Here is a 24,566-nt window from a genome sequence, read left to right as displayed (position 1 = left end):
ATATGTGTGTGTGTGTGTGTATATGTTATATATATGTTATAACATGGATATATCTGTCCAGGGAGCTCTGCACCTGTCACCCATTGAATAAGACAGGGGTCCCCCCTGACCCCCGTTCATGCATGGATGGAACAACATTGATAACAATTATGAATATTATTTATAGTGCACTTTAAGTGTGTCAAAGTGCTACATCAATCATAAAATCTGGAAAAGCTGACCCTGTCGGGTGTCAGCTCCCCCCCCCCACCCCTCTGAGTCCGGGAAAGAGCCGTACGGTCAGACCTACAGCGAGATTCGTGTCTGAACAATTGGATTTACCTCCACCAGCTCCTTACAACAGCCACTTGACCCAAAATAGGCCAAACCAAGTTAGCACCAAAATAATTTCATAAAAAATAACTGTGCTTTTACCACTAGAGATAGGCACCACCACTCCTGCTTCTGCGACTGTGCATAAATAAGCATAAAGATAAAATATACAAACTATTAAAAAACTGGGATATTATTTGCTCTGGTTACTTTCTTTAAAACACCATTTATGAAACCTTTCATTGTGAATAAAGAAAAAAAAAAAAAGAAATAATATAAAACATGGCTAAATTATTGTGACCCTAACATCATGTATAGAAATATTATATAATGGCTGTGTTATTACACCTTTATAGTTAACTCAAAATCTGTTTGGGATGAAGCACAAACGGATATGATGCGACTAAATGAAAGTGATTTAGTGGCATGTTCAGATCAATGTTTTTGTCCAAGTTATAAAATGTTATCTTGAAATTGGTGCTGAATCCAAACACTCTTAGAAAACGCCAAAAGTTCTGCTCCCGTCTGAAATCCAATTGACAACAAACCTGGAAGCGCGTTAATCGGACCGAACGACCACCCATGTAGAGTGGAAGCGCACATTAAAGCGTGATGCAGTCTTCCTTCGTTGCTTTAAAGGTTGATTAACGACCGTCAAATGCAAGCGCTTGTTGGGCCAAACGAACCAGTTTGCTTTCAGAAGGCGAGCTGCAGGTGGTTGATATATCTCCTCTGGCACGGCCGATCAGTGGAACAGAAGGGATTCGTGTTAAAAGGAGATTTCCACGCCCGCCGCGATATTTCATCCAAATGGGGCCGGCTTGTTTGGTTTAGCAACCGCCCGCTGACAGCTGTGAGCGAGGACCTGTGTTCTGTCCTGTCGTCTCCCCGCGCTCCCGTCGGGCTTAAAGGCCACTTCACGCCTGCGATGCGTCTTTTCAGGCCTCATCGCTCTGCGTCTCTGGGCCTTTAAAGGTATTGTGGCTCCAGAGAGCGGCTCAGCTAATAAGGCAGTTAGCTCTGTGGGCTGCTTGTTTTGTGTCTTTGTAAAGTGCCCCTGGGGTATTTTTGAACTATGGTGTGTGTGTGTGTGTGTGTGTGTGTGTGAAAGAGAGAGAGAGAGAGAGAGAGAGAGAGCAATGGCAGCTCTGTTTGCCCTGTCTTCTTTCAGCTTGTGCCTGCAAACCTGCCGCAAAGTTGAAACTCACATTTCCCGTCTCCCCAAAAGCCGCTGCGCCTCTACAGCGGTCAGCTCGTTTTCCCTCACTGTGATTATTTCCCCCCTCTTCAGTTGTCTGTGTAAGCAAGGGACTTTTTTTTTAGAGCAATCAAAATAGAACAAGGTATTCCGGTTGGGGGAAAAAAAAAGGAACGAGAAAGACAAAATAGCAAAATCTTCCAACCAGGAATTTGTAAAGGAAACTTGAAATTCCTCACCTTCCCTGGTCTGTGGTGGCCGTGTTCAGCCGGAGGTTGTGCGAGGACAACGTGCAAAGTCCAAACAATCGAACTCCTGTAGAAGAATCTGTAAAATAACAAATACGGTTCAGTCCTCGAGGATCAATTCAAGACAAAGGTCACCTCAAGGCCCTCTACAGAAATGGCTCCGAATGCTATCCGACCATATCTGATCCAGTCTGGTTTGTGTTAGGGATGCACCCAGTGTGCGAAATACCTGTCAATATTTGGGGGGGTCCCCATCTCCCAATTGTTGCGCAATACCGATGTAAATTTTCTCAATATGCAGTAGGCCTATAACATTACAATGTCAAAGTCAAAGTTGGCTTTAATGTCAATTCTTCACATTCACCAGACATACAAGGACTCGAGAGGACGTTTCTCATTCACCAACAGTGAAACAGATAAAGTGCACAGGCACAACAGATAAGATCAGTCCCTAATACTAAAATTTAAACATTTTTAGTATTAATTGTTGTCAGCATTACGTCTTTCTTCTGTTTGGCACGCACATGGCTAATTTGCATACGCAAACAGGATTGGCTGGCTCCACTTGGTAAAAAACAGAACATATTTTCCCCTGGGGATTATTAAAGTATGTCTGATTCTGATATTTGTGAATAAATGTTTTGAATTTTAAATACTGGACATGTTGAGCTTAAAATTGTTTTAGTGACCATTAGTGACAAAAAATTTTTTTTAATTTTTAATTTTTTCGACACAATTTGAGACCCCCTTTAAATTTTGCCTTTGAGGCTTTCAGGGGTTCTCATGGGTTAATCAGGGGGGTCGAGCCCCCCCGGACCCCCCGTATTTCGCACTCTGGATGCACCAGTCGGGTGTTTCCTAGCCGATAACCTGGCAGAAACAAGAGAAAGAAGTGCGCTTCTGACTGTTTGATCGAGGTGAATCCAACAGAAAATGAAGACGTCAAAAGCTTAAGATGCGTATTTATTGGATCGGTTTCATTACCGGGAAAGAACAATTAGCTGATATTGTAACCTTTGTTGTTGGAACAATTGTTTAAACGGCAATAATCGTTTTTACCCGTCAAACTGTTCTGCCTGCTGAGTGGTGTACTGAAGGAGCCATTCGATAATGACTGTTTTATTTTCAGAGCAGAGTTTGTTTGTGTGGCTCTGACTGTAATATGTGACTATGATACATTTTCATCAAAATAGATGAATTAAAGAAAGAGCGTTCCATTGAATAAGACTTAATTGCTGATCAATATTCTCTTCCTCCAAGTCTAAACAGTCTCATTGAAAGTGAAAATCTTCTACAGTAAGTCCCGTCTTCTAGGGATGTGAATCCCAGGGGACGGATGTGACCCACAGAAGATTTAAGGAAGCTCTTTTGTTTCGGTGATCCCACTGATCCCTATGGCACTCCTTTCCAACAGTTTCGCTCATTGTCCCTTTCAGCTTGGCTCGCTCCCCTGCCCCTTTATGGACCTCTGTGTTTATTGTGAGAACGAATCCCGGACGTCCTGTTTGTGTAATCTTAGAGCTGTTGGTCTGCTCTGCTACTAAACCCTGGATCAAACATCCCGGGGGAAGGGATGCGGTGTCCTGCCATGACCTTAGTGTCTACATTCAGGACTGTAATCCACACATAAAGCAGTTTTTTTCTATTATTATTATTATTATAAAGCATCAAAAAAGGCAGTTTAAAAATCTAAAATTACAACTTTACCTCAGATTGGGAATTAAACTTTACAGATCTATAGCCGTTACATCACAGTGTTTCCTTGTTCGAATGACGGCGCAAGGTCACATAACCACAATACCGTCTATATTATGTTTAAAGTAAATATGAAATTGACTTTGTGGGACTTGAGGTCCTTTTGATGGGCTTTTGTTCTGAATAATGCATACGTACTGAGGTGACTGGTATGAAATTCAGGGTTCTACTGTGTGTTGAGTGGGTGTGTTTATTTTCGGACATTTCTGTCATGTTTTTTGGCTCTTAAACGTCATCAGATGATTTTTTTTGGGAATTAAATGTCTATCCTCTGTGATAGTCGGCAAGTGGAGGAATAACAATTCAATGGATTCAACAGAAATTAAATACGTTTTGCCGTGAGTTCAAAACTCCAGCATGCCGAGGTGAGTAAAGCATGCCCGTGGCATTGCACGAGACTGAAGAGTCTTCCTGATTTCAGCCGTAGTTCAGTCCTAGTCGGGTAGATTCTGTTGCAGCGGTGCACATATTTGGTTTGCATGGCATGCGAGAGCAGCGTGGAAACATTGAACAGCAATTAAGTAATCTGAATAAATCTGTGGCAGTCTTGTTTAGCCTTTTATGCAATGGGTTTTTAATGGATAGGACGGCAATGCCATCCCCCCTTCACGAAATTGGTGAATATCTGTTTTTTTTTAGCTTACTTTATCACAAGCTAAGTTCTGCTTGTTCGTTCGGTAGTAAATGTTCATTTGCTGTCAGAAGTCGACAACATGTCGCACATCCAACGCGGCTTTATATCCCTTCTCATCGGCTTTTTGATGAGCGTCCCAGATTCTGCTCTCGGATCTTTCAGCGCCACATTTCACATCTGGACTTGTGTGTTCAGGCAGCTGCTAAGCACTGCTCCGTTGTCAGACTGAGTTGGTGACCATCTGTGTGAGTGTCTGGACTTCATTACGGAGGTGATGAAAGAGCTGCCACAAAATAGGTCTCAGGAACACGCACAGACGCCCACTGTTTGAGTAACCTGCTAAAAGTAGGTAACGTCCCCTTCAGCAAGAACCAATCACCTGGCCTTGTGGAGGACATCCTGTATGGAAATACACCCAACATCATACCTAGAGAACTTTATCTACCAATGTCAGACACTGTGAAAAAATATTCCTCAGCTCAGACAAGCAAACAGGCTTATTCTAAGTGGGAAAAAATGCAGACAGTCCATGACACAAAGTGAGCAAATAAACAAGAGGGCCTTAAAGTCATACCCCCCCTCTATTTTTGCATACTTGATAACTTCGAGTCTGCGTCATCGGTCAGTCGACCCTGCCTGGGGGGGGATTTAAAAGACAGGCTCACTCGATGTCTCACAGCAGAGTCATAGCAGTGGACCTCCACATGGGAACTCTGCAGTCACCCCCGCCTTCTTTTCTCGTCTGAGAAACCCACATGTGTCTGGGGCGCAGGAGTCTGCCGCGTCTGTGGTTCTCCTCGTCAAACGGCAGCTTGTATAAGCGTGTGACTACAACGCGTCTCTTAAAATAAAACAGTGCGCAGATGTGAAGGATGTGCTGAGACGCTGATGAAATGATGACACAGATGATCGTATCTACCAGACGGTCCTGGTAGTCTGTTGCCGTTTTGAGTAAAAAGGGCAGAAGAGAATCTGCAGAACAGTGGTCGGAATAATCTCAAACTCCAGTATTGAACCGAACCGTATTACTTCTTTAGATGTATTCCTTCTATTAATAGCTTTCTACAGAGACAAATTCCCAGAGTTCCACTTGGTGAACTCTGTCGCATCGTCCGCCCCTGAAAATGAGTTTTTTTTTTTTCCCCCATGAGGAGGAGCTGGGAACTTTTATGATAGGAAATGTCAGCATCAGGCGCGTCGCCTCCGCCTGAACATCTGCCTGCCATGCATCGTGAAAAAGCATCTTAGGTCAGTCAGGTGGCTAAATGGATGTTTTGTCTGCTATCCATTTGACTTATGTTTAGCCGTTTTGCCTAAAGGGAAGGACTGCATTGTGCCAAATAGATCTAATCTTCCCCTCCATGTGTGCGTGTGACTGGCTTAATGCCTGTGCAGTGGTATTAGAAACACCGCTGACATGCGTTACGCTTCTGTGTTCCGCAATGACATCTGGACTGCCTTAAAGAGTAAAGAAAACACATATATAAAAAAAAGACAAAGTATTCCTTACTGTTAAACCAACAGATTAAAAGTAGCAACACTGATTTTCCAGATTCCATCTATTTTTATATGGGCTTGATAAATCCAGGGTCAGAGGGAGGCTGATGGCTATCCACAGGACCCACTTAAACAAGGTAAGGACATGCTAAGTCCTCACAGAAAGAATCCGACCATCGTTCAAACTTTGGGCTTTCTTGTCGCCAGGCAACTGTACTTACAATTGCATTTCATTGAATTGTCTTAAATGAATATTTACAGGATAAATATTTTGTAAATGACGTTCCAAGATGTCCGCCTTGCGGATCACCACTTTAATGTTAAGTTCAGGAAAATGTACGGATATCCCAAATCTTGTCTTTAAATTTTGTCTATATGATACATAAAAAAACCCTAAGAGCTTAACAGGATTGTTGAAAATAAGCACAAGATTTATGTGAACACAAGTATTACTCTTATCATTCCAGGGGGGCTTCCCAGAAATAAAATCGTATGTGCTGGCTAAAGAAAAACATTTTCAGTCAAATATATATATGAAATAAATAATATCCTCCTTGCTCACTTTCAACTTTCTACAGCAGAGAGAGAACCCAAACCTCCATTCAGGATTAGAGAGCAGCGAATTTCAACTTGTCACTCTTTTATGGTGGTTGCACTCGATCTTCTAAGTAAAGCCACAGCAAATAGTCAGAATACATCTCAATGCAAACAGATCATGGACAATAATTAATGAATAAAAGATGTTTAACAATGCGGCACGTTCCAAACATTTTACACGAGTGTCCATGTAAGCACGCGCTGTAAAAGTGCCTAAAATCTGATCATGTGGCACATTTCCTGGGAATCATGTTTGCTGCTTTTATTTTGGAATGATGCCACAGCATAATTATGATTATGCCATCCGCAGCATTTATTTTGATCTTGCTTTTAATAAACGGGTGCGACGGGCGCAAGACAGCTCAGGCAGTCAACTCGAGCCGCGCTGCTGCTTCTCAAGTGCGCTTTTACTCGCTGTGGAATATATCAAGCGTGCCCATACTGGGTGGTCCATTTAAGCTACAAGCTTTTTGCTGCTTTCTTTATTTCATGCACTGCTTCCTGCCTGCCTGTCGCCGCTGCTGCTGCCAGCTTCTGCCAGCTTCTGCTTGGCCCCTGCACCCATAGAGATTATATACATAGACGCCTCATTACGTGCTGGAGTGCATTGCACATCGTCGCCATATTGGATGGGTCTCTCTTACTCTAGGCAGGCATAGGAGCCAACGGGAGTAAACGCAGAGGGAGCAAGTTTGCCCGTATTTTCTGCAGCGTACGGTTGCAATAACCGGCGATAACTGCTGGAAGTAAATCACGCGGTGCAGATGACCGTTCTGGGCCGAGATTTGTTGGTGGGGGAGTTTTTACATTTTGAGAACTTTGCAGAAACCCAACGAATGGATCATGATTTCATGAATATTGATATTTTATCGCTGTAATTCACAAGCTAAGGCTTGATTACGTTCCTTGGAGTTACAGAGTACCGACACATGCAAGGGTCTTATGCTCCAGGCCCAGTTGCAAGCAGGGTAGTGTAAGACATTGGAATGACCTGGAAATTTTAAAGAACACATTTCCAGGCCTTTCAAAACACTGTTTGTATGCATGTATGCATGGACAGCACACAAAGATATGAAGAAATTATGGTTGATGTGTAGAGAAGGCTCAGGATAGATTGATTGTGTGAGAGAGTGAAATAAAGTTAAATGAACAATCCAACTTCTTACTTTATTAAAATAAAATTAATGTATATATTTATTAATGTTTAATAAAACATTTATATTTGTTTAAGAGCATAAAATAATGTATTTCAGCATGAAAACATGTTTTTTATGTGTGACAGTGTCCTGTATCATAATCACATTACTGCCGTTTGCAACAAAATCAAAACCGTGTAAAAACGGAGTAAAAAGTTATGATTTATTGTAGTCCAGCAAACAGCTTCCTCAGTACAAACAAATGCACTGGGAGTCATATGAGAGACCCATCCAAGAGGGCGGCCGCGCTGAAACGTCGGCTCCAATAGGCTGCATCGGTCCATGGGGCGTCTTCCTAGACAATGTCTATGCCTGCACCACCCTGGCATCCCTCTTAGGATCAAAGGTCAGGGCCTGTGTCCTCACTTCCTGAAATGCAGAAGACATGACTCGGGTACAAACGAGATCAAGGTGGCAGGACAGGTCGAGCTGCGTGGCTGTTGAGTGACGGGATCAGAGCCTAGACCTTTAAACATTTACAGGTATGTTTTCTGACTAATAGACGAAATTACATAATGACTGTGTTCAAGTGTCTGTTGTCTGGAGTTTCATGCTTTTTTTCCCTGTCCCGCTCTTTATAGAGTAACTTATTTGGTTAGTCAGTTTATCAGCTGGGGTAGCCAGCCTGCTTCAGCTGCTTCATAAACATGCATAAAGCAGTTCTAAAAGAGCATTACATTAATAAGAGTGATATGTCAAAGAAATTTGAACTTTTTTTAGTGATTTTGAAACTTTAACTTTTCTAAATCGTGGCGTACAGTGATACTGGAAATCGACTCATGGCTAGAGGGGAGCATCTTCCCCATCCTTACAGATGATTAAATGTGTGATTTATTTCAAATCTCAGATGTATTATAGTCATGTAGACTAAAGCTTTGAAAAAATAGCTTTGAAATAAAAAATTTTCCATAGCTTTAAATACGATGCATGGCGTTAAAGTGAAAAGAGGTTGTATGGTCATTAGCCTCGTTCTATTGGCTGTTTAGCTTTGGATGGTAACACTCAGCGGGGAAAAGCCATTATACATAGCCTTCTCTGCAGCTCTCAGGAAAGGCTAGAAAAGCAGAAAACACCAGCAGACATAAGATGCTGCTGCTAATAAATATTGATGTAATTATTAGGTTTTTACCTCAGATACTTAACTTGAGGTTTTTCATTTCAGTATTCCTTTCTAGATAACCTTTTGGGTGGTGCACAAAGGAAAAATGTGTCGCCGCTTATAGCAGCCATACCTGCAGCCGGGTCTTAAAAAGCCCTTTCAAATGTCAATAAGTTGACAAAGGATTTAGAGGATGCTTACCTGAGCATGCTGCAGGCGTTCAATGCAAAATGGTTCAGAGTGTGTTGGTGTGTGAAAATAAAGAGGGTGACAGTGTGTTAGTGTCCCTGCCCGCCAGATGTACTGTAGACTTTGTGGCGTAAAAGAGTTGAATCATGGCCTTAATTAGGTGGAGTTAGGCTGAACTGTGTCTCATTAAAACACTGGCGGAGGAACATTTAAGACTGCCTGCTCTGTACCAGCCACTGGCTCTTTATAAAGAACCGAGAGAAACTTTCCACTCCTCCGCCTTGTCCTCTTCTTGTTTTTGCCTTTCCGAAGATTTTGAACACACTTAGGAGCACTTAGTGAGCTGGGATGATGCTCTCTTGAAAAACTGGCCTTGACAGGTTTGTCTGCGGGTTGCATCATAGCTCCGTATTATCTGCCTTTAAGGGTTGATGCAGAAAGTCTAGGTTAAAGGAAGGATCCTGTGGGTCTACGGTTGCACAATGGGAACTGATTTTTTTAGATCCTCGTTTGGGACTCAGTTAAAACCTGAAGAGGGCTTCCAGCTGGTTTGCTGATGACTTACTTGGTCAAAGTGAGTCACGTACAAGATGGTCATTGGGATCCTAAGTCCCCCTAGAGCCAGAGCAAAATCCTGCACACCCACATGTGGAAGGTTCTGCTGTTCTGCTCTATAGAATAGGACACATCTGATATAGCTGATTATTTAGTTTGCATTTGGCTTCTTAATAGTCATGCTGCTTATCAGCTGTCACCCACAAAAACAACATTATCCTTAAAAAGACTGATGGGCACTGCTCCTTTGTTTTCCACAGCATGACAGTCCCAAAAGTACAGTTTTTCTTTTCCTAATTGTAAAAGACGGAGACATGTAATAGGTTTCTTTCTGCCAACTGTTAACCACCGCACAGCAACGAGTGGAGGAGGGGCAGCATAATGCTACCCTTTGCTCCATACAACTTTATATTTTTCTAGTACCAGAAAGCTGGCTGAAAGGAAATGACGCTCTAGTGGAAGACAACTGAACAAAAATGCCTATTGGACATCTGGTGATGCCTCAATTTGAAGGATGCTCGTCACTGGAAATATAAACAATGATACGTTGCGGACGTAGCCATTAGCGTTTGGAGGTTTGCTGATGCCTCGTCGGAGTTTGATGCCCCAGTCCATGTGGTCCCAAGCGCTGCATCCAAGTTCTTGACACAAAATGAAAACACTTTTATGGAAATGTGAGGTTTACATCTGTGGGTTTTGCAACCTTTGTGGTTGTACTGCCTCTTTCAACTCATTAACTTAAATGTGCACCAGATTGGCCAGGATAGGGGTCAGGTCATCTGAAGCTACTGGTACCAACGGCGGGGAAGGCAGGATGCGTCCAGGTCAGGATGAGTTAACTTTTCCACAATATGGTAAGATTTAGAAGAGCTAATGGAATATTTTTTTTGTTTATGGAAGAACTCTAAAACAAAGTCATTTAATTGATCCGGGTAAAAAATAGCTTTGCTTTCAAATGCTCTAGAAGATTTGTGTCTGCTCAACCTGTTCAGCCTTTTTAATGGGATGGAGACAAACATGCTGCTGGTTGCATGTTAAGTAAAGACATACTTACTTTTCCTCTTTAAAGGGCCTAAAGACATTAGGCTTCTGATGAATGAGTTTTGCTCGGAATCTTGTGACTTCTCCGATATCCATTCAGCGGGTTCTGTCAAAGGTTTCTTTAACACCAGTAGTGCGCATCTGTCTAATGATTTGATGGTTCCACATCATTAAACTAATTCCATCAAGTCCAATTTTATTATGTTGGATTATCTTTTATTGTATGGTGTCAAATTAAGACACGAACCCAAGTCTAGTTAGGTATGTAATTTCAACCAACCTATAATCCATCTGGTATGGATACTTTCCAGACACATAGTCATTATGCTCATTAGAGACTTGACTTGGACTTAAAAATTACTTGTCAACATCTCCGTTCTAAATGTTTCTTCTAGTATGTAAAAGATGAAAATGATTCTTGACATGCACCACCAAGTTTGACCAATAAGAAATGAAGGCATCCTTCAAAAGTCCTCTAGTTTTTATCATATTGCTTCCTTTTTCCCCCATATATTCCTTTTCCAATATTTTTTCATCTGGCATTAAGAGGAGTTTCCCCAGCATTGGTTATTTTGCCAGCATGGCTGGTTTGGCTCACGGACCCGGTGGGTTCTGCTACAGACTCAGCTGCAGACTCCACGGTGCAGCATGGCATTACAGAGCCTCCTCAGCTGGCCACACAGATGGATTCTCAAAGACTCCTCTCATGATCCTGAAGTGAGGTCAACGAGGACACGCTGGCAGTGCCGAGCAAACGAAACTTTCCATATTTTTCTGACTCAGCAAAAAGTGGTCATCTCTGCACTCTCATGCGCAGGACTCTCTGCGAGCATTGAAGACGGAGCCACACACTGATGTGACCAGGCGCACCGCACAAACGACTTCATTCTCTCAGAAAGTCTGCTTATCCCATTTGAGAAAACTGTGTGCATTCTAACATTTTCCTTTTTCATTTAAACAAGAAAAAAAACCCAGAAAATCAGATAGGGACAAGGAAAGGCCCTGTTCAAATGCAACTTTCATTTCAAATAAAAGGCATTCAGGTAGAATAATTCTTCACCTGCTTTCCCCCAGTCAGTCGAGACAGATGACCGTTCACACTGAGCCTGGTTCTGCTGAAGGTTCCTTCCTGTTAAAGGGGAGTTTTCCTCTCCACTGTCGCTCCATGCATGTTCAGTATGAGGGATTGCTGCAAAGCCATCCACAATGCAGACGACTGTCTCTGTGGCTTTACGTTCATTCATGAGGAGTGAATGCTGTTTGTCAAGACTTGATGCAACCTGCTGGGTTTCCTTAGATAGGAAACTTTTTGACCAATCTGTCTGTGTGATTGGATTGAATTTGACTTCCTAAAGTGCTTTGAGATGACATCTGTTGTGAATTGGCGCTGTATAAATAAAATGTAATTAATTGAATTGAATATGACTTAGAATGCAATTTTTTATACTCTGTAAAGTCCCATATGTGCACCTGTGAGTCTTAAGTGAATGTACAGTAGAAAAACAATCGCTGCATGTACAGGACAAAGTTAGAAACCCTTACTTCTGAGATGTCTAGAATGACCCCGTGAGCTCCTGAACTTTCCCTCAGCCAATCAGAGCGTGTGTCTTCCTGTCCTAGGAAACTTGTTAGGATGGTCAGTATGGGGCCCTTTACTCAAGAAAGCTGAAAGAGAGCTGAAACTGGTTCTGTACTAGTTTTATTTGAACCCATTTGGTCTTCCACAGCCAGAGAGCCTGCTTGGAGCCATGCTGCCACGTCATTAAATCTCTTTTCCAGTAAATGATTGTGGATTTGTTGTATTAGAGGATCACAGTGGAGGCAGGTAGCTCAACATCTCTTCGCCAATCCCTACACCCATTTCCTACCCGCACGTGGCCATTTTGTCCCTTTTTTACTTGCCTGTAAACATCCCCAGTTTGCATCCATCTACTTAAATCATTGTGAATCAGTTTATCTGTATTGGTAAAGTAGTTTTGACAAAGTATGGCGATAAGTAAACGCTCAGCGGCCGATCTCCCGTCAGTGTTAATCCACAGCGCTACAAACAGTGCTTCCAGCAGGTCTTGGGATATTAAACACTGACTGTGGGTATAAACAGAATAAGATACTGTATTTGGAGACTCAGCTGTAAATAAAAGCGGTCTGCACAGATCTATGACATATCGATGGAAATGAAAACACATAGCTAATGGCAGAAGACGAGGCCTTTTAATGCCAGTGCTTGTCTGACTTTTGTTCAAGCTGAATCTGACTGGTTTAATCATAAATTGGAAAGAACTAACTCAGTCCTTCTAAACAATGAGCTCATAGCATTCTGACTGGTTTCTGATGTGGCTCCAGCTCCTGATAACAACAGCTCTTTATAATGGCGTAGCTGGCTCAGGTAGCGGCAGTTTGGTAGGAGACCCCTACAGTAGAGTAAATGGGGATATTTGATAAGACATTCCGGTCGGCTTAGGCAGTAGATTGTCCGCAGAACGGCTTTAGTCACGTGTCCTGTGTTCAGACACCTGGTCTAGTGAAAACTGTGATGGACTTCTAAAGGTTTTGAGCTCCTAATCCTCTTTTTGAGCGAGTTTCTGGTTTGTCTTTGAGCTGCGACGGACAGCTGTTTTTTTTTCTGAAGCCCCTATCAGATGTTTAGCTTTGTTGATGTCAGGATTTCCGTAAAAACTGCAGGGGCCTCCTGATTTGTGTTGTTGTTTTTCTGGTAGGATTTTAGTAAAGGTGAGTAGTTTAGCTCTGTTCACCGATTTAACCAGCGGGAGTAAAGACATGAGCATTAATCTGGATTCTGTCTTTGTAAATGAGACCCAAAGCTGCGCCTATGTGGCAGTTAAAAGTCAAGGCCGAATGTATTGAGACTGGAGTTTTCTGTAACTGAGTCACAGCCAAACTACGGGGTTGAGACAACTATGACAGAATGTTAGAATACCAAAGAAGTAGCACAGCTGTCTGGTAGTACGCTTTTTTTTAATCTAATTTCTCAGCCGACATGATTTTTTCTCATATATATATATTTAGTCATATATATTTCATATATATTTCTTTAGTTGCCGATATAAATCTAATGTAGAGTTATGCATGTGGACATTCCTTAACTCTGGCCTGGTGTCAAAACGGTGACTTATAAACAACACTGCAAATCAGTTGTTAACTGGACTAGTTTCAGCTTGATCGCCCGTTGATGTCCACAATCCTATCTTTGTTCTGTTCAGTGAAAGCAACCCTAACTCCTGCTGAGGGAAGCAGGCGTGCCGTTTCAGTGTGAGTTAGGCGTTTCAAAGGAAGTGAGAGGAAACAGACGGAAGTAGCTATTTTAAAGAAACCTTTTTTTTCCAACAACAATTCAGAGATTTACACTGTTCATTGGGGCCACAAAAGAGCCAGGTTTAAAATGGATAACAGGAAGGCTGGAGGGATTACAGGGAAGGTGTTGGTGTTTAAGGTTTTGAGCTCTTTGATGAAACATTGGTCTTTGAAATTTCGCCGGGCTCCTAGGAATCACAGAATTACAGTAATGATCAACGTTGTACATACACACAGAGATGGCAGTTTTGGTAATTGTGTCCAAACAAACTGGGCCAATTTTGTAAAGTGATGCAAAAACCACATTTATTATCTCCACTCCGTAATAATTTCGCCTTTGCTTTTCAATACTAAAACTCTGTTTTACAGTCACTGCTGCTTTATGCAACAGCTGCTTCTGATATCAATACTTAATGACCACTGATGGCAGAAAGTGCCATTGCTATATAGTTTTATCACAGACAGACTGTGACTTTATTAATCCCCTACTCAGGTATCCCAAAAGCTCACCGGTGTAAAACCCTAACATGTAACATATACATAACAAGAGCAACCTTAAAAGTTTGAGCATGGGAGAAATGGCTGGAAATCCAAGAGCAAAGCGTGATAAATAAATAAAAACATGTTATAGTAGTACTGATAGTAATAATAATAATGGAGGACCTTCAGTCTCTTGCACATTGCCCATGTGAGGTGTCAACACAACGACTGCATATATTACTAAAAAAAAAAAAAAAATTACCAATAATGACAGTTTAGAACTCAATAAAAGGCCGCGATCAGAAATGGGCCTCACAATTCTGATTGGTGAAGCCCTAGTTATAAACCACACATGTTAATACATTGCATCTTGCTGCATTATTCCAAAGCACGCTGCGATAGCTCTTTATGCACTGGCAACCAAACATAAGCAGCTCTGCAGCACCCACTTACAGTGACGGAGAAGAAAAGCTGTTTGAGGCCGGGTGGTGGAGCAGCACTTCATTCTTAATCTGTATTTGAGTAAATATTCAGCCTCAGCATTTATATTGGATTCAAATTGTGTCTGGGAAAAGGGATTAAAATGTCCATACCTCTGCAGCATAATCTAATTCCTGTCTGTCACACCAAAGTCTCTTCAGACTCGGATAGAAGTGTCCTACATTATTCCTGAATATTTATTTTCTTCAGTGGCTTGCAAAAGCATTAATCCCCCTTGAATATTTCCACATTGTGCTATTTTGCGAGCACAAACTCATATTCTAGGCAATAGACCAACACAAGGTAGTGCATGATACATTGATCCAATTATTCTAGAAAAATAAATCAGTCTGTGATTTAATCTTGGTCTCAGTTCAGCTCTTCTATGACTCCCTTAGAGGTTTTGGGACAGCTCTGTCACAGTATTAGCCGTTTGTTCTGCCGGGAGTGGAAGTCACGCTTCCCCATCACATTCCAAGGCATTGAACACTGTAGGATCACCTGACAGACCAGCCTGCTGCCCACTATTTGAACATGTTGAGAACTTCAGACCAAGTATGGCTGAGTCTCAGTCTTCCACCACGGGAACGTCACGGCCCTCCCAGATCATGTTTGCCGCACAAGCAGCATGCACCACCGCAGCAGCATCAACACAACGGCCACAAAGATATTGCAACGATGACCTAATAAGGCTTAGTTTCACTCTACACATTGCAGATCTGATGAAGTGGGATGACTTATGCTGAAAGGGAAATTTACCCCATTGCTCACTGTCTGATTCATTTGGCTAAGAATTATCTGAACACCGTTTTTCCGGTACTCCTCATCATCTACCTGCTGTCACTGGTTTAGCTCCACAATCATTAGCTGTATAAGCTAATGAAGATAATATTAATGAAAATCAGTGTTGTAGTACTCGAGTCCGAGACTCAAACTCGAGTCCGAGTCATTAGCTAAATTTAGAGACTCGTGACTTGACTTGGACTTGAGCACTGATGACTCGAACTTGGACTCGGACTCCTACATTCAGATCATTCTGACTCGGAAATTGAGAAAAAGACTCAACTTTTTTTTATATCATTAAGCTATAATTTTAATATGTCATTAGAATATTATTTGGTGTATGATTTTAATATCTAAATTATTAGTGCAATGTGGTGGAGTGTGGATTTTTTTTTAGTTTAAAAACATGTAGGCTATGCTTACTTTAGTGCGGAACTTGGACTCGACTTGATCAATAAGGACTCGACTTGATCAATAGTGACTCGACTCGGACTTGACTCAGATTTTTTTTTAATGACTTGGACTTGACTCGGACTTGAACACTGGAGACTCGAACCTGGACTCGGACTCGAGGCATAGTGACTTGACTACAACACTGATGAAAATAATACCCTTTCTTGTGGTCGAGCAGTGGTACTTGACCGGAGCTTTCCATACGTTCACTACAGGTAGACGATGTGTACTGGAAAAACGGAGGGCCCATGAAGGGGCCTTCAATGTAGCCCCGCCCAGGACGGCAAAAGAACGAGAACGTCTCTCGTTGAATAAAAGCTGCAGCATAAAACGAGAATATCATCGTACGTTTTAACTTTCTAACAGTGTTAGACTTTTCAATGTGTAATTTTTCAATGCCAAATCTCTTTTCTGATGTCGCTGCAAGCTGTCACTGTTTTAGCTCCATAGAATTTCACCCAATTTATCTCAGCATAAGCAAACCTTTCACTCTCACGCCGTCAAAGCAACACGTCATGGTTCATTGCAAGCTTCTGACCCACATTCAGGAGAACCTTCAGGAGACAACGGTCAAAGCTGAACAAGGTTATTGGGCCACTAAGGAGATGTGTTTGACTGGTCTGGTAATGCTGGATGGTCGTAACCTAACTCTCGGCAGATTGATATCGCTCTGCCTAGCTTCACTCACATCCATCTGGGACCTCTCCCATAGAGAGTGATTTCTCCAACCAATTTTATTGTCTAGCCAATCAGGACGCAGGGCTGGAGTTTCATGGATGTGACGTAGTGGAGAAGCGACCGTGAGACTGTTTTGATAGCAATGGCGGCTCGTCGAGGAAGCAAGCGTTAACATTGATGCTGCTATTTCTTCCGTGTTGTCCAATCTACCTAATATTGTTTCATTAAAAGAACATCAGAGAACGGCTCTGAAGGCTTTTGTTGGTGGAAACCATGTTTTCGCCCTTCTCCCGACCGGATTTGGCAAGTTTTGTTTTCTGGGGCGCGTCCGCAGCGGACATCTTGTCGGTTAGCGCTAACCATATTAGGAGGCCTTTAGTCCTCAACGCGGTCGGCCCGGGACCCGCGGGCCGGGACCCGCGGCGCTTTGCCGCCTGTCTTCCCCCCTCTTCCTGTCAGCTCACTGTCAATAAAACACGTGCCACTAGAGCCGCAAACGCATAAAAAAATTAAATTAAAATTTTCCTGCGTTGCTCTCACAGCATCACGGGTTAGCTTCGGTGTGAGTGGTTGAAATAGGACGTCGATAAAGATGACAGACAAGTGGCTTATCCAATCATATGCAAGGAGTTTTGATAAGGCCCAGCCTTCAAAAAAAGCAATTCCTATGGAGAGGTCCTAGATGGATGTGAGTGGAGCTAGGCGGAGCGACATACAGCTGGCTAGGTTAGGTTAGGTTAGGATGGTGGCGCGCTGTGAGGAAAAGCCCAGAGATCAACGGAGGGAGTAGACATAGCATCTTGTTAGAGGAGCGATAGTATTCGATCTTCCTGGTGACCTGTGGATGACTTGGAGCCAGGGAAAGTGAGCTGAGTCCCAGGGTGCGGGTCCAGGTGTGGAGCTGTGTTGCAGTATGTAGTAGATAGCTGAGTGTTGGAGGGTGGATGGGAAGGCGAAAGGCGGGAGGAGTGAGGCGCTTGTAGCTGCTGGTCATGCGGGAAATTGTCTGTAAGGTTATGGCATGAGGAGTTTGGAGCATGAGAATCCACAGAGACAGCTCTAGGAGAGAGCTCAGGAGGTAACCTTGAGAGGAGGTAGCGAGAGCAAGGCCGGCATAAGCCAAGGAGCACAAGGGAAAAACTAGCGAGGAATACTCAGAGGGCAGGAGCTACCACTTGGGTTGATGCTCAGGCACGGAATGGCTGGCTGCCAGCTCCTCTAAGGCTCCAGCTGATGGCTGATCAGGAGCAGGTGGAGCTCAGCCCCACCCTCCAGGGAAACCCGTTTACTGCAGGAGAAGATGGCTCTGACACGGAGGGGCTGAAAACAAAGGCAATCAAAATGTCGAGGGGGGGTACAAAGTATTGTTGTATAAGTTCTTACATCTTCTTTACACGTGAATATGGGCTGCTGAACAATACTGTAAAAATAAAAGCAGATAAGGTGCATCATTTCATATGAAAAGCAGCTTGGAAATCTAGAAGGGAAACATTTGGTGTTGTCCATATGCGGGACTGATGCCATCGCCTGCTTGCAAGAATTATTCCTTCCTCCTCTGGTCCTCTTGTCTCGCCTCTGGCTCCTCCAGCTATTTCCCTTCTTTTCTGCACTTTGAACTTTTTTTTACCTTTTCCGTTCGTCGCATCCTTGTCCCTCTTCTGCTCCCATCATTTTGTCGCCGAGGTGCTTTCACCGGGCGGCCCAGACGAGGCCCAAAGCAATCAGTCACTCAGCGCCTGTGGGTAACTATCTGTACCCTCTTGATGTGTCTGTGGGAGGATCGTGTGTGCACCTGAAGGTTATGTATCCGTGGGCCTCATGAATCATCACTGACGGTGATTAGGGAATATTTATGATGTCTGGCTCAGCACCTGGCGCTCGCTAATAGAAATGGAGGAAGGTTCAGGGGGGGGGGGTGTCAGGTACAGGGAATGACGGAGAGTAACGGCGGGGGAAATGGCAAAATAAATGCAAAAGCCTCCACACCTTCCTCCTACGACCACATTGCTTTTCGGGTGGGATGGGGTTGCCATGGTGAGGGGGATTCAGGCCTTCGTTGAGAGCAGAGCGGTGTCCCAATTGGTTGTGGGGGGGGGGGGGGGGGAACTCTGAACGGAGTGTAAGCAGAAGTGTGACTTCTGACAGTCAGTGTGTCTCTGGAAGAGCTTTGTAGGAGTCTGTTCACGCCTCGTGTTTTCTGTGTGGGAGTTGGATATCAACCGGAATACGAGGAGATGAAGAATAAATTATGTACAGAGTAAGAAACATTGTGTCTTCAGACCTTGTTTACTCGGTGGAGTCAGGTAAAAACTTTTTTTTTTTTTTTTTCGGTGACATTGAGTTGTTTATTCCAGGCTGGGAGTGGATTTTTCGCCCTGTGTCCCTATGGGGTTTGTTGGCTCTGACACGTATAATTCCCTCCCCTCGTGCGTATGATCCTATATCTGTAGCTCAAGGCTGTGTAAATATCATAAAACCTGCAACAGCACGACTGCAAAGGGAAACAATCAGGATTCCAGATTAAAGATGGCACCATCAAGGTATTCCTCACTGTTAACGAGGTGCCAATTTAGTAAAATGACGCCTTTTATCCCCTCTAAGGACTGTAAGGCTCAAAAAGAAGGGAAAGAATCGCTGCAACTTGATCAATAAACGCATTAGTTTTGAATTCAGCAGAAAAGAGGAATATTAAAAGATTACTGACCATATTTGCATTAAAACATTTCTCAGTTAATTTTTATTCGCATAGAAAAGGGCGTCAGAGTTCATATGGTTGTATTTAGAGATCGAAAATGAGTTGGATCTTCATAGTAATGGATTTAATAACCAGGGGGAAAAAATGTACTTAAAATTTGCTTACTTGGATCTTTGAATGATTGTCTGATGTATCTCTGTGTTTATATTGGTATCAGTGGTATTTTGTAAAGGACTTTGAAACTTTAGTTTGAACTGATTTGAAAATCATTATTGTACAATAATCATTTGTAATTCAGAACTAAGCTGACAGTCTAACCTATGTTAATTTCCTATCTTTCTGATCTATTTATCAGAAGATATGTTCGGTACTAGTTGCTTGCTGGTCAATTAAATTTAAGTCCATAAAACCTATTAACCTACAACATGAACTTTAATGGACTTTCTTGTAAAAAGAGAGTAAAAACCAAATCGACAGGTTAAACACAAACTTTTAATAAAATAACACAGTATATACATAAAAAAGCATGTTTTATAAATTCAAGCACATTCCACCTGATGCCTTCACTGACTTACTTACCAGAAATGCTCCAACATTGACACCAATGTGTCAATGTTGGAGCATTGTCTGACTCCTTCTCCTCCAGAACTCTGAGTTTATCTCTAAGAAACAACTTGGACCATTTCCATCTGAATCTTCTCCCCTTATCAGGACAATGCAATCATTCCTTTTCTCTTAACGTTTGTAGACACATGGACCTAGCAATCAGGGGATCCTCTTCGCTGCCACATTAATTACTCCACTGACGATACTCCCACATACTCCCACACTCCCTCATTTTGGGCCAAACACCTGCATGAATAACTGTAGTAATGAATATTGAAATAAAATAGATTATCTGGCCACTGTTTTGTTTCCCCTTGAATGTCACAGAGATTACCTCACTTCACATTGCGCTTTGCATCATTACAGCTCCTGTAAACGGATTTGGCTGCATTCTGATCTGCTTTCATAAGCACGTCTATAAAGCATGTGCTCCATCATCAAAGCTGCTCAGTCGTTTTAGGGGCTCAAATGCAATGTATGAATCTCCCAGACAGCGCAGGAATCATAAATAAAATCATGCAAAGGCTGATCTCTCTTTCCAGGAACCCTGCATCCAGGTTCTCTCCCTCGCAGCTCGCGTCCCTGGACTTTCCAACCACGTCGCTTTTAGGTGTGCAACACCAGAATCAGAGGAGAACGATTCAAATTGCTTGCAGAATGGTCTTGGCTGTCTCTGCATCTATTTTTTCCCATTTCTTCTGGCCTTTTACAGAAGATTCCTAACTAAGAAAGAATCCTTCATCCTCATCAAACCCTATGGGATTCTGATTAAGCTATTGGAATCCATTTGTTATGGTCTGTGAAATGCTGGTAGCACCCTATGTATCCAGGCCTCTTTAGCTTGTAGTAAAGGTGAAAATATGTGCTTGTCTGCACTATTCTTAATCTTCAAAACCAAGTGGCGTTGATTCATGTCACACCTGCCGATGCCCTCCAGTGCCTTAAGGTGATATCTGAGGATCTCAGTCCTTTCTATAATACATCACTCGTGTCTTGCATCTCTATCTGACACTCTATATCGTCTCTCAAATTCTGATCCGATTGAATTTGACACATGTTCCTGCCTGGCTGCGATGCAGAATCAATTTCCCTCAGATCCCGCTGCCAAGCCGCCCACCCCTGCTTTAGATGTGACTGGCAGAAGACAGATGTTTTCTCTATTCCCCGCTCTGTGTCTCTCAGGGTCCAGCGGCTCATTGAATCACGCTCTGTAACTCGCAAACACTAACACTTTGGGCAAAAAAAGGGGGCTGTCCTTTGCACAGCTGTCTATTTTAGGGTGACTTTCAGTCTCTGAAAAAAAAAAAAAAAGACTGTAATTTTAAAGTACATAACTGCAGCCAGCATTAAAGGTTCCCGAGTGCACTGAGAAGGGAAGCTCACATGTTGGTAGAGCGACCAACATGAGCTCAGAATAGCTTTTAGTCAGGCAATCTGCCTTCTTGTTCCTCTGATTTGTGTATGAAAGCTTAAACAAAAAAGAAATATAAACCACGACAGACAAATCTGCAGTTTAGTTGCCTTTCAGCTCCGCACGTGAACCTCTGTCAAAGAGCGTCGGACTGCATGGAAGCAGAGGGGAAAGCAAGCCGGCGGTTTGAAGCTGTCGCCTTTTTTGGGGTTTTTTTTTGGCAGTAAAGCTTTTTATTTGCGCTGTTGCTGGCGCTTTTATTGGAAATGAATCGCCCTCCACATCTCCGTGGCGTCGTGGTTCCTTGCCGTCTTGAGAACTCTGGAAAAGCATGGAATCTGCTTTGCTCAGTTTCCAGGTTTTAAAAAGCATGGGGGAAAGGGAAAACTAGCGATGAACAAAAATGTGTATTTCCAGACTTTGTTCTTTATGCGATCGAAAAAAAAAAGACCCAAGATCTGCTCCTCTGCTTTCAGCTAGTGATGGGAACAGCGCTTATTTTGAGTGCACTGAATCACTAGAATCAGTAGATCAAAATGATTTGTTCAAAAGATTTGTGCACCGAGTCATTCAGTTCATTGAACTACATTTTCGGAGTCTTACAACTTAAATAGACATCATGGCTTAGGTCACATTTAGTGTGCTATTTATAGAGATTTAATTGCATTTCTACTTTTACAATAGGCAACAAGCATGACTTTTATGACACCACGTGTCATTTATAAAACTTTAACTGGATATTTTGTTCCTTTACAGTTAAAAACAGCTTATGAAGATCAGAGGGACTTACTGCTCCCTCCTTATCTTATTTTGAAGTTCTAGCAGCCGGAAGTCAGTCAGCTCAGAAACAGGAAAATATACATCTCTAAGCATTCTAATCAAGGCTAATCTAGTCAGTAGGAAAATAAAGTAGCAAGTAATTCAAATCCTGTAATAAGAGAAAAGGCAAGTTAAAAGAATAACTTCACAACAAAGGAAGCAAAGCCCCAAAGTGTTATCTCTTTAACACTATTGTGTCAGCTTGAGCTTTTACACTCTTTGTCATCTTGTGCTATGAGTAAAAAATAAATAAAAAATATTAATACGCTTGCTTGTTTCAGGGCAACATTTCATCAAGTACCACTAATGAACTCAGTGAGTTCTATTTTCACATAAGCAGGACGCAGCCAGCAGCTTTCAACAACATGATAGATTGAGAAAATGTCATAGATCATGTTTCATTCAGGTATCCGCCAAAGACCGAAGCTAACAATGTACTCTCTGTCTATTCAAACACGTCTCTGATCCTAAACGTCGTCTCATTGTCACTGTTTGTAACAAAAGCTTTAGCCTTGGGTGCACCATGTTTTACTCAAGACAATTCTCAGCCTTGAAAACCTGAAGACAAAAACTCAAGGATGCTGCGCAGCCATTATTGCATCAACTCGGGCTCACATGGAGGAAAATCTTGCTGACAATAACTCACCTGGGGGGGAAAAAAGATCTCTAAATCTTAAAGAACTTCAAGATAAGATGTTTAGTTGCAGTCAAGAACGCTCCAGGATATCCAAGAGGGTTCTGCGAGTGCGAGAACCGCGTTCTCCTGGGGAGTGGATGGAGTTACGTTGCCGTCGATACAAAAGCGTGCTCAACACTGGCAGTAAGTGTGTAAAAAATGTTCTATCAAAGTGAGTTAAAGGATATGAAACGACAGCCTTTTGACAATAAGGTCAAACCAAAGAAGCTAAAATTCAGGAACCAGAAATTTGTGGAAACTGATTTTCTTTTCATCCAAAGAAACAGGGCTTGCTTCCAGTTCAGTCCAAGATGAATGACGTGAATAAAGTTAGTGGTTAGTTACGGCTTACCAGGCCTGCTCAACTGGGGCTGTCATTTGCAGTCTTGGGCTTGGACTCATGTGTCCACCATTTATTTTTACTTTATTTGACCAGGAAGGACCAGCTGGGATTTAAAATGCCGTCTACAGTGAGGACCAGGCGACCACACGTTGATCCCCAGATGTTGTAGGCCCTCGCTGATCATCTGGCCAGCGGGTGGAGTGTTTACCATGCAGGGGATTCCAGCCCGTAGCCTTTAGATAAGAGGATGGCACCTGTGGGAGGTCCAGCGATGAGTTAGAAAGTGTGGCCGAATCATCCGAGGAGGAGCTGCTTGCATTGGACTGGCCGGCAGAATTTGCCTGCATGGCACCTGAAATATAATATCCTACCAAATATTGCACACATTGATGCGTCGGATCTAATTTGTCACCTGCAGACTTAAGGTCGATCAGATGGTTTTTGCCGAACATGGTTCCTGAAACGTCGCCTGACCCATAAATGAAGTGCTGGATCAGTTTACTCTCTCCTGGGTTCCTGAATCCAGGAACCCAGGAACTATTTGGTGAGGATTTGTGTGCTTTGCATTATGGCGGAGCACCACGTCAAATGAACCACGTGGAAAATCGCCCAGATCTTAACCCCTTATTGAACCTATGGCTGGTTCTGAAAGAATAAGCGAAACAAAACAGGAAACCAATGAACTGGGATTAATTCAAAGGCGAAAACATCAGGCCCCCATCAGTCAGGATCCCACCCAGCATGCCAGAGATAATTATATAACCTATGAACAAGAAGTGTAGATACTTTGAATACTGGCTGTGTCCATACATCATATGTGTATTTTTTATTAAAGCTTTTGAATATCGTTAAAAATTTTCGGTATATCATAGAAACCTTTGTAAGATCTAAAAAAAGAAAAATAAACCTCCGTTATGTAACAGCCAAAACGTTTGGCTGGGTGAGTAAACCAAATCTGAAATAATCCTTTGCTTTGCACTGCTGGAAAGCAGACGCCTCTTTAAAGTTCTCACCCAACCCTTTTAATGGCGAAAGTTGTTCTAAGTGAACCGACTGAGAAGTATAATGAAGAGGGAACGTAGGAGAAAGCCAAAAAAGGTAATAGGTTCATTTCATTTGCGGGCGTAATGAGGAATTGATTTCCCTAACTGCATCTGGGATGAAAGCAAAGTACGTGCTCGCTGCCGTGGCCTTGACAGCCTCTATAAGAGCTAATGAAGAGGAAAATGACAACATTCATTCTGCATACGCTGAAAGCTGATGATTCTGGAAAATAACACTTTACTCTTCCAGGGATTTAAAGACACGTAGCATTAGTTTTCTCAATCCAAATTCATCAACACACACGCACACACACACAGACTTGTCTGCTATCTGCCACGCATCCTACACTGATAATAAAGGACTTTTACTGATTGTTAGTTCGGCACACACAGATAGAAATAGAAATGCAGCCAGTCCAGGCTCACACACAAACTGAGATGTATCGGGCCGCTCAGTTAACGCCAC

At 42.6% G+C, this 24,566-nt stretch overlaps 1 protein-coding gene across 2 annotated transcripts in view; it reads left to right on the top strand.

Annotated features, from left to right (window-relative positions):
* The window catches only part of chst11 (carbohydrate (chondroitin 4) sulfotransferase 11), a 95,399-nt gene that overhangs the window by 7,615 nt on the left and 63,218 nt on the right, over window positions 1–24,566 (top strand). The gene's annotated exons all lie outside the window — the stretch shown is intronic.

The sequence above is a fragment of the Fundulus heteroclitus genome, chromosome 17 (genome assembly GCF_011125445.2).
Source record: "Fundulus heteroclitus isolate FHET01 chromosome 17, MU-UCD_Fhet_4.1, whole genome shotgun sequence".
NCBI lineage: Eukaryota > Metazoa > Chordata > Actinopteri > Cyprinodontiformes > Fundulidae > Fundulus > Fundulus heteroclitus.
Note: the sequence above shows the minus strand (reverse complement) of the source record. Positions and strands in the feature narration are given on the sequence as shown.